The following is a 12,256-nucleotide window of genomic DNA, read 5'->3' on the forward strand; positions in this document are numbered from 1 at the left end:
AACCCCCTCCCCCCATTACTTTTAAATGTATAAAAGAATGAAATGTCATGATATCTAATGAAAATAAGCAACATTAAGATTGTCAGTTTTATTATCATGAATATTAATTTAATCTGCAAGATTGGTCAGTTCTTGCATTAAGGTATTCTCACTTATTTCTGCATTTAATCCTCAAAATACCTTCATATGGTAGATTCTTCTCTAATTTTAATGTTGATGTTTTAGTCATTAAAGATAAGAACAAGATCCAAAAACTTCCAAAGAGAATAAATAGGTCATGCACAAAGAAAGAGAAATAGGATGTCATCAGTATTCCCAGCAGTAACATCAGGAAGGGAAGAGAGTCCATATTTTGACTGAAAGTACAGAAAATGAAATAACGGCTTCTGGTATGCTATGTAGAAAAAAATTGAGAGTGGAGAAAGAAAAAAAAAAGTCTTATAACTACATGGAGAGAAACTCTATTAAGTTTCTTCCCTTTTTTCCCTTTTTTAATTTTTTTCTGTACCTTTCTCCCTTTCTTTCTTTCTTCTTTTTCTTTTCTTTTTAGAATTTCTTTCCTTTTAAAATTTAGCAAGGAAACTAAGACAATTATTAACTTCAAGGAAAATAATAACAAAAGCAAAATAAATTTTCATGCAATAAAGCCTACATTATGTTATATATGGCTCAGCTGTAAACAACCTCCTCTCCGTTTCATAATAACCTCAGTGTTAAATATTGACATATATAAAATTTATAATATATGCATATTCTAAAATGGAATATGTGATTGCAGGTGTATGTGTATTTGAGCAAGGTCTTGGAATTCATCTTCTGCAAGAAAAATTTCACAGATAATTTTCTAGAGGAAAAAACTAGGACATTTCTATTTTAAAATATACTGTTTTCTTCCAATTTCAGCTCCAACATATAAAGTCATCACATTCTCATTCTTCATTAAGAAAAATCTAAGGTGTACCTCGGGGGTGCAGTCAGTTAAGCATCTGACTCTTTGTTTCAGCTCTGGTCCTGATTTCAGGGTCATGAAACCAAGCCCTGTGTTGGATTCCATGCTCCGAGTGGAGCCTGCTTGAGACTCTATCTCCCTCTACCTCTACCTCTGCCCCTGCAGTACCCGCTCCAACCCCAGCTTATTCCTTCTCTCTAAAATAAATAAATGCATCTTTAAAAAAAAAAAGAGAGAAAAAACTGAAAAACAACTGATAATTAATGACTTTTACAGAATCCATTAAATAAATGAGGTCTCAGGCAAACAGTCACCCTAAAATAGAGATATATATATAGATGTTTGCAGAGAGTTCATACCTGATTGCTGCCTATTTGGACTAGAGACTGGAACCATAGTCGATAGGAAGAGTTGGGTGTAAACTAATCTAACAGTGAAAAAAACTCCTGGTGGCTGCAGTTTTTTGTGTGTGTGGTTGATGGTAAGGGGACATCTTTTCAATAGTTTTACCTCCAGGAATCACACCAGATGGTTTGACATCTTTTGACAAGAAGAGTCAAAAAAGACCGCCTTCAGACTTTGTCAAATAAAGTGAAAGAATAACCATTGTGAAATACACATAGAAGATTCTACACATAAAATAACCTTCCAGAATATAAAAACAGAAGAAACACTTTTTAAAGTTTTCCTATGAAGTTAACCACCATATATAAGAAGGCTAAGGAAGAAAAAATCATAATTGTATCAACTATTATAGAAAAAGCATTTGAGGGGTGCCTGGGTGGCTCAGTGGGTTAAAGCCTCTGCCTTCTGCTCAGATTGTGATCCCAGGGTGGTGGGATCGAGCCCCGCATTGGGCTCTCTGCTCAGTGGGGAGCCTGCTTCCTCCTCTCTCTCTCTGCCTGCCTCTCTGTCTACTTGTGGTCTCTATCTGTCAAATAAATAATTAAAATCTTTAAAAAAAAAAAAAAAAAAAAAAAAAAGAAAAAGCAAAAGGATATGAAAAAATCTAACACTCATTCAGGATAAAAACACTCAATATACAAGGATTGGAGGGGCACTTTCTCAACTTGATAAAGTACATCTACAAAAAACAAAAACAAAACTTCAGCTAACTATAGATTTAGTGGTGAGAAACTGAATTGCTTCACCTTAAAAATATCCTTTTTTATCAATCATATGGAGCAACATACTAGATTCCTAGCAAGCACAATAAGCAAGAAAAGTAGATAAAGAATAAGAAATAAAGGTATATACATTGTAAATGAAGGAATAAAGTCATCTTTGTTCACAGATTATGTGAATGTCTATGTAGAAAATCTCAAAAAATCCACAAAAATAAAGAAATAAAACCTTTTAGAATAAGCTACTATAGCAAAGACACAGGATACAAGGCTAATAGACAGAAGTCAATTACTTCCCTATAACAGGAATGAATAGCTATAAAATTTGAATTTTTTAAATTTAAAAAAAAATGTAATTTATAGCAGACTTCCCCTTAAAAATATTTAGGTGTAAATCTAACAAAATATTACAAGACTTACATGCAGTTTCCTACAAATTCAGTATTATTATGATGTTAATTCTTTTCAAATTGATGAATAGATTTAATACAATCCCAATCAGATCTCAAGAATCTAATCTATAGATACGCACAAACTTATTGTGAAGATACAGACAAAAGACCTAGAACAACTACACAAACTGAACAACAGAAATCAAGTTGGAGTCACACGACCTTAATCGATTTGGCAGTGATATTTTAGACATAACACCATAAGCATGATAAGTGGAAGAATAAAAAATTGAACCAGGTTAAAATTAAAAATTCCTTCTCTTATAATGAAAGAGAATGCAAATACAAGCCACAGACAATAGAAAATATCTGCAAAACACATGTATGATAAAGGACTATATCCAAAATATACAAACAGCTATTAAAGCAATATACAACCTAATTTAAAAATGGACAAAAGACCTGAATTGACCTCACCAAAGAAGCTACAAGTATAACAAATAAGCACATGAAAAGCTACTTAACTGTGTATGCTGTTAAGAAATTTTCAAACCAAAACAACAATATAATATTCTTCCACAGTTTCTAGAATGTCTATAATCCAAAAACATTGGCTGTACTGGTTGCTAGGTAAGGATGGAGAGCACCAAAAACTCTTACTTATTGCTAACGGGAATGCAAAATGTTAGAGCCACTTTGAAAACAGTTTAGTAGTTTAGTTTATTACAATGCTAAACATAGTCTTACCGTATGATCCAGGAAATACACTCCAGATTACTTACAAAACTTACTTGAAAACTTACATCCACACACACAAAATCTTCACATGAATGTTTATAGTAACTTTATTCATAATCATCAAAAAACTGAAAGTAACTTAGATGCTCTTCAATGGGTGAATGAATAAATAAAATATAATACATTTGTACAATGGAATATTATTCAGTGATTAAAATATAAGCTATCAAGCCATAAAAACACATTTTTGAATGTTAAATGCATATGATCAGTGAAATAAGTCAACTGAAAAGGTGATCAACTATATAACTTCAAGTATATAACATCCTGGAAACAGCAAAGCTATAGCTAAGGGTAAAAAGATTAGTGGTTGCTAGACCAGGAGTTTGGGGAGGAAGGGAGAAAATTGAAAGAATAAAGCACAGAAGTTTTTTAGGTCTGCGAATTTGTTCTTTGGGATTCTGTAATTTTGGATGCATGGTGCTCTAAATTTGTTAAAATGTGTAGAAATTTACAGTAAGATAATATGAGTGAAGCTTCATGTATGCAAATTAAAAAAAAAAAAACAACTTTGGGACATCTGGGTGGCTCAATGGGTTAAGCCTCTGCCTTCAGCTCAGATCATGGTCTCAGGGTCCTGGGATGGAGCCCTGCATTGGGCTCTCTGCTTGGCAGGGAGCCTGATACCCCCATCTCTCTGCCTGCCTCTCTGCCTACTTGTGATCTCTCTCTCTGTCAAATAAGTAAATAAAATCTTAAAAAAAACAAACAAACAAAAACAAAAACAAAAAGCACCCTTTAGGAGGTTGGAATGCAGAATGTCATATCAAAATCTAACTATATTACACATGTATGAAACAACCTTTCTAAAGTGGAGGAGGGAGAAATGCTTACTTGACTCTAGTAATAAGTGGATTATGAAAGATTTAAGGCAAAAGAAGCTGTAAAAAGCATTGTACTCTGTTGACAAAGTTCTTTCTCATCATGACACAGATGAGCAATTCTAATACTATCATACACGTGCACTAGAATTGAACAATTAAGTGAATGAATGGTAGACATCTAACTAGGTTTCTCTCTGAATGTGAATTTAGAAATAAACAAGGGAAGAGGCTAGATTGATTCATTTTTAAATGAATTAAGTTATGGAGTTATGAATTAAATTTATGAATTAAATTTAATGAATTAAAGGTGGAGTTCATCAGTATGAACTCATGTTTAGCTTAAAATAGATATAGATAGCTACATGCACAATTATTTAGATATAAAATATCTAAATAGACTAATTCACAGATTAGTCTACACAAATGTATTTCTTGTTCTGCCATCTGAGAGATCCTAGAAACACAAACAGTACAGTAACAAAGACCAAACCTAGTGTACAAAACTAGATTGCTATCATTTTCTCCAATAAAAAGACTTAGGGGCACCTGGGTGGCTCAGTCATTAGGTGTTTGCCTTTGCCTTCAAGATCTCATGGTCCTGGAATTGAGCCCAGCATCAGGCTCTCCACTCAGCGGGAAGCCTGCTTCTCCCTCTCCTACTCTCTGTCAAGTAAATAAATAAAATCTTTTTAAAAAAAAAAAGATCTTCTAGATCTTCTTGAAAAAATATTAGATTCAAAGACTGGGTCTGGAAATATATAAGATGATCCTGGAGCATCATCTTATGGTGTTGTAAAATAGACATACTCAAAAATAAAACAAAGCAAACAGCAATAATGACAAACAATAATAAGACATTGATGTGGATATGTCAAAAAGGCATGACTTCTCTGAAAGAGGTTTCAATGGCTGCAGTTGGAAAATTTGAGACATAATAAATCAAGTACTATTGCATTATACCACAAAGTATAAAATAAATGTCTATAAGTCATTCTGATGTAAATAAATACCTGAATATACAAATACATGGAAAGAAATGTGTGAAGAAAATTCCAAAAGTTTATGTAGATACATCTCCTCAAGAGATGAAGCATAGCTCTCCACACTTAAGTGTGTGCTGCATATAATGACTTCCTTCAAAGGAGTATAATATGGAATGGAGGTTAGGGGAGGAGTAACTTTCAGTGAAGAAAGAAACAAACACTACTTCAGCTGGATGGTCCTCATGAACATCAACAGCGGCAACTCTAATTGATAGTATGCATTTTTTATATGGTATGATGAATATGTCACTTAATTTGAGGTCTTCTTCCTCAAAACCCATAATCCAATCTAATTATGAAAAAATATCATAAAGCAAACCGGTACTACTCAGAGTCATCAAAGTCATCAAAAACAGGGAAAGTTTGTTAAACTGGTACAGTCCAGAGAACCCACAACAACCTATGACTAAATGTAATGTGATATTCTGGATGGTAGCCTGGAAGAGAGAAAGAACATTAGATAATCATGTAGGAAAATATAAACACAACATACTGACGTGAGATACTATCAGTAAAAGAAACTAGGTGAGGGCTATATGAAAACTTTCTGTACAATCTTTTTGAACTTTTCTGTAAACCTAAAAGTGTTCTAAAAATAGGTTATTTAAAAACACATTGTTTTAATTTAAATTCAATTAGCATATAAGTACATCATTAGTTCAAGATATAGAGTTCTATAATTCGTTAGTTGCATGTAACATCCAGTGATCATCACATCATAAGCCCTACTTAATGCCCAACACCTGGTTACCCCATTCCCCACCCACTTCCCTCCAGCACCCCTCAGTTTGTTTCCTATGATTAAGAGTCTATCATGGTTTGTCTCCCTCTCTGATTTCTTCCCCTTCAGTTTTCCTTCCCTTCCCTTATGATCCTTTGCACTGTTTCTTATATTACACATATGCGTGAAACCATGTGAAAATTGTCTTTCTCTAATTGAATTATTTTGCCAGCATAATACCCTCCAGTTCTATGTCAATGTAAGTAGTAAGACTTCATTCTTTTTGATGGCTGAGTAATATTCCATTTTATATACATATTACCTCTTTCTTTGTTTAAGATTTTATTTATTTATTTGACAGAGAAAGACACAGCAAGAGAGGGGACACAAAAAGGAGGAGTGGGAGAGGAGAAGCAGGCTTCTCGCTAAGCAGGGAGCCTGATGGGGGCTGGATCCCAGGACCCTGACATCATGACCTGAGCTGAAGGCTGATGCTTAACAACTGGGCCACCCAGGTGTCCCACATCTTTATCCATTCACCTATTAATGGTATCTGGACTCTTTTCAATTTGACTTCTGTGGACATTCCTGCTATAAACATTGGGATGCAAGTGCCATTTTGTATCACTACATTTATATCTTTGGCATAAATACAAAGTAGTGCAGTTCCTGGGTTGTAGGGTAGCTTTATTTTTAACTTTTTGAGGAACCTCCATACTGTGTTCTAGAGCGGCTGCACCAGCTTTCATTCCCACCAATAATATAAGAGTGTTCCCCTTTCTTTGTGTCCTCACCAAAATTTGTTGTTTCCTGAGTTGCTAATTTTAGCCATTCTGCATGATGGGAGGTGATATCTCATTGTGTACTTTGTTAAGATTTTATTTGTTTATTGGGGCTGAGCCACCCAGACTCCTCTCATTGTGTTTTTGGTTTGTATTTCCCTGGTACCAAGTGATACAGAGCATTTTTTCATGGGTCTGTTGGCCATTTGTATGTCTTATTTGAAGAAATGTTTCCAGCGCTTTTTTTTTTTTTTTTTTTTTTTTATTTATTTATTTGACAGAAAGAGATCACAAGTAGATGGAGAGGCAGGCAGAGAGAGAGAGAGGGGAGCAGGCTCCCTGCTGAGCAGAGAGCCCGTTGCGGGACTCGATCCCAGGACCCTGAGATCATGACCTGAGCCGAAGGCAGAGGCTTAACCCACTGAGCCACCCAGGCGCCCCAACCAGCGCTTTTCTTGACTGGATTATTTGTTTTTTGAGTGTTGAGTTTGATAAGTTCTTTATAGATTTTGAATACTAGCCCATTATCTGATATGTCATTTGTAAATATCTTCTCCCAGTAGGTTGCCTTTTAGGTTTGTTGACTGTTTCCTTTGCTGTACAAAAGATTCTAATCTTGATGAAGTTCCAGTAGTTCATTTTTGCTTTTGTTTCCCTTGCTTTTGGAGATGTGTTTAGCAAGAAATTTCTGTGACCGACATTAAAAAGTTTGCTGCCTGTGTTCTCCTCTCGGATTTTGATGGATTCCTGTCTCACATTTAGGTCTTTAATTCATTTTGAGTTTATCTTCATGTATGGTATAAGAAATGGTTGTTTAGTTTTTCTCTAGGTTGCTGTCCAGTTTTTCGAATACCATTTGTTGAAGAGACTGTCTTTTTTCCATTGGATGTTTTTTCCTGCTTTGTCGAAGATTAGTTGACCATAGAACTGAGGGTCCATTTCTTGGTTCTCTATTCTGTTCCATTGATTTATGTCTTTTTTTGTGCCAGTACCATCTGGATGATTACAGCTTTGTAACATAGTTTGAAGTTTGGAATTATGATGCCACCAGCTTTGGTTTTCTTTTTCAACATTCCTCTGACTATTCGGGGTCCTTTCTAGTCTCAGCAATCAGACAACAGAAAGAAATAAAAAACATTCAAATTGGCAAAGAAGTCAAACTTTCACTCTTCCCAGATGACATCATAATTTATGTGGAAAATCCAAAAGACTCCACCCCAAAATTGTTATAACTCATTCAAGAATTCAGCAACACAGTAGGATATAAAATCAATGCACAGAAATCAGTAGCATTTCTATATACTAACAATGAGATAGAAGAAAGAGAAAATAAGGAACCAATCCCATTTACAATTGCACCAAAAAACATGAGATACCTAGAAATAAACCTAACCAAAGACGTAAAGGATCTGTACTCTAAAAGCTACAGAACACTTATGAAAGAAATTGAGGTAGACACAATTCTACCTGGGAAAAACATTCCATGCTTATGGATTGAAAGAACAAATATTGTTAAAATGTCTATGCTACCCGGAGCACTCTACATATTCAATGCAATCCCTATTAAAATGTAATTGACATTTTTCACAGAGCTGGAACAATATATCCTTAAACTTGTATGGAAGAAAAAAAAACTTTTTTTTTTTTTTAAAGGAATCCTGGTAAATAGAAAAGTGCTTTCTTCATTAGAAGCAGGATTCAGCTGTTGGGAATGGTAGGATAGAGGATGATGACTTTCCTTTTTAAACTTGTAATGGTTTTCAATTAAATAAATTGTGCACATGACTTTCTCTGAAGAAGAAGAAGGGGGATGGGATGAGAAGGGGGAAGGGGGGGAGGAGAAAACAGAAAGAAGAGAGTGAAGAAGGGAGCAAGAATAGGAGGAAAACAGGGAGGAAAAAGATTTAGGCTAACCTGCCCCAAATTATCCAGATGGTGAGATAAAACCAGGGTTTAAATTCAATTCATTCTTATGCTAAAGCCCAGAGATTTAATCACTTTTATGTTTCCCCTTTTTTGTTTGTTTTGTTTTGTTTTAAAGAGGACGAAATGGTTAGAAGGGCAGCTAGGTATTTCTTGCTTAACTGTAACTACAAGGTAAGAAATTTCATTTTCCATTCCTTCAGCAAATGTACTGAAAATGCATTCAGTGCCAGATGTTACTGAACTGCATACCTCATTATAATATTAAAAAGAAACTTGGAACTTGCCTCAAATGTTGCAAACAGTTAAGTCAACTCTACCTGCTTTGCCTTCTAACGCTTCTCTTAAGTTGATCTTCAATAACTTCTTTGTTACATCTTCCCCGTGTCATCTTTGAATTTTGATTTGCAAGACCATATTCTATGGTGGAACTTTAGTTTATGTTGATGGAAAGAGATTTACTAACTCTACAAAAGACAATCTTATTTGGGAAGCATAGGAGGAAAATAACCTCTGTGTGAATAGAATGAGAAAATTCTTATTAATACACAAAATCTGCTCTGCATATAATTTTATGCACTTCTTAATCAGTTTTATATATTATATATATATATAAATATATAAAATATATATATTAGGCCAGGGCATAGCATTATTCTTTAAGTGTTATGTATTACCCTACAGAAAGGGAATGGCGAGATGATCTTCCCCTCTCCATTCTGTGGTGGTGGTGGTTGTTGTTTGAGGAGGCCGGAGGGATGAAACTAACTTTCTGTGTAATTATTTTAAGACTGAGTTAGACAGGGGTGCCTGGGTGGCTCAGTGGGTTAAAGCCTCTGCCTATGACTCAGGTCATGATCGCAGGGTCCTAGGATTGAGCCCCGCATTGGGCTCTCTGCTCAGCAGGGAGCCTGCTTCCCCCTCCCTCTTTCTCTCTGTCTACCTGTAATCTCTGTCTGTCAAATAAATAAATAAAATCTTTAAAAAAAAAAAGTTAGATAATTATGTTTTTCTTGTTTTTTTTCTCCTGTTGTGTTTACAACTGAGAAGGTGCAAAACCTCTTTAATGAATTGCATCTACACTGGAAACAATTCTGAAGATTTTTATCTAACCACTGAAGTGAGTCTGGTTATGGTGGTTGTTTTAGAGCGCCATCAGTTTTCAGGGGCCACAAGAGCTTCCTCCGCAGTTACAAGGAGGGGAGAAATGTCTCCACTAGGAGCATTCAAAAAATGACTGTGGAAACAAAATGCCAATTACTTGTTTGTGTGGAAGGATATTATGAACAATAATTAGAAAAATGGTCATTTGAATTTATCCCTACAGCAACTAACATATGAAAACTACAAAAAGACATCTTCCTTTTAAAATCATTAATAATTGCCTTTCTTTACTTTTTCGGATGATGAAATATGTCATAAAAGCCAGTTCTTCTCTTCCAAATCCCATTTCAAATATTAAAACAACACCCTGATTGCAGCATATAAGCAAAGTTACAATTGGGTACTCATGGGTTGTCTTTTTAAATGTTAATTGACACCATATACTCACACACACACATATATACATGCAAAATTTGATCCCTTTTATGTATGTATGTATATATGTGTGTGTGTGTATTTAAGATTTTATTTATTTATTTATATAATAATAAATAAATATTATTTATTTATTTATTTATTTATTTATTTGACAGAGAGAGAGATCACAAGTAGGCAGAGAGGCAGGCAGAGAGAGAAGGAGGAGGAGACTCCCCAGTGAGCAGAGAGCCAGATACAGGGCTTGGTCTCAGGACCCTGAGATCATGACCTGAGCCAAGGCAGAGGCTTAACCCACTGAGTCACCCAGGCACCCCCAATCCCTTTTAAATCAAATTAATCATCATGTGAACTTGAAAGATTCTTTATTATGTTATAGTAATCATGATGTTTTATTGGATCATATCACATCATTTCACATAATCCATTAATATTATAGGGAAAGCAGCAGAGGGACACCTGGGTGGCTCATCAAGGAGTCTGCTTCTCTCTCTCCCTCTGCCCCTGTTCCACCCCCTACTTATGCTCTCTCTCTCCATCAGTCTCTCTCACTAGCACACGTTCTCTTTTTCAAATAAATAAATAGAATCTTAAAAGAAAAAGAAGCATCATAATAAGAGTCAAACAGTTGGTAGTTTCCCTGAACATTAGCTAAATCACCTTGGATAAGCTGCAAGATATTTCAGGGTTTTAATGTTCACAAATTTAAAATACAAATAATAGCATCTGTTCTCCATCTTTCAGGGTCATTATCAATGACAAATTACATGTCAGGACTTTTTTGAAATTCTAAGATACCAATTATTTTTAAAGAAATATTATAATTAAACTTTTGAAATGTAGGCCATCACTCTTTTATAAAAGATTAAGTCTTTGTAAGCGAAGATTTGAATTTGTTCATTTAAAGATATATAAAGTTTTATATGCCAATAAATTAATATTTTGGCAAATTGAAAATACCCTCAGAATTAAAGACAAATATGATTTTCTTAATTTAAAAGAAGACATTTTGACTCAGTGTACCAAATCCTATAGATTCATAAAATGTATTATTTAAAAAAGATTTAACTTGAGAATCATTCAGTAAATAAGAAGAATGATACATCATTAATTTAATATGTATCAATTATGAATATTCTTTTAGTGTTCTTAAAGATATTTGAAAAAATTTGCACAGTCCCATATTTTGAATAATATTTCTATTTTTGTTTAACTGATAATTTTTCTTATATTTACTTAGCATATCTGAAAATTGAGCCAATTCTAAACTTTTTAATTAACATAAATGACAATTAATGTATTATATGTCTCAGTATAGAGAAGATTTATTACATAGGCTCTAAATTAGTATTTCTAATACACTATTTATAAATGCAGTGCTAAAACAATAATCTTACAATAATTCTACAGCCATATTCTCAGGTATTAACTTCTTCCTCTGTGACTAGTATTCTTTTCAGTTGAGATACTACAGTTAAACTTGATCTATTTAAGATTATACAATTCCAAAGTTATGAAAATTTAAATAAGAGCTTGTTAGAAGCTTATCCTTACTTATAAACCTACTTAGAAATTCTGCAAAGCGGTTTTACAAATAATATCCAAGATGATTATTTAAAATATGTATTTTATTTTTTTAATTTAAATTCAATTATCCAATTTATACTACATCATTAGTTTCAGATGTAGTTTAAAATATTTAACAAAACCAATTGTTTTGATTGACACCAAAGTCATTTGGAAACAACCATGTGCATGCTATAATATTGATACACTAATTATGAGTTGTTACTTATTAAAAATAAATCCCTTGAGGATGGACAACTGCTAAGTAACATTGATTTTAAAAGTAATTGTGTCTACATATTTATCTATATATTTCTGTATAGATATAATAAAGGTAATTAAAAGTCAAACCAGTCCTCCTCCAAATAATTGGATTCAGAAAGTTTTAGCAATGTACCTCCGTCTGTGTTGTTATAAATTGTCAGAATCTTAAACATGTATCTTAAGTTCCATTTTTATACCTACAATATGCTTAGTGTAAGATTAAAAGGCAATATTTGTAATCTAGTAATAAAATGTAATCCTGTCCACACTTCAGTGCATCCCCTAATCATGGCAGATAAGATATTCATTACTAATCATTCTGTAATCAGCC

The sequence above is a fragment of the Mustela putorius genome, unplaced genomic scaffold (assembly GCF_011764305.1).
Source record: "Mustela putorius furo isolate JIRA1106 unplaced genomic scaffold, ASM1176430v1.1 tig00000083_pilon_pilon_pilon, whole genome shotgun sequence".
NCBI classification, from domain to species: domain Eukaryota; kingdom Metazoa; phylum Chordata; class Mammalia; order Carnivora; family Mustelidae; genus Mustela; species Mustela putorius.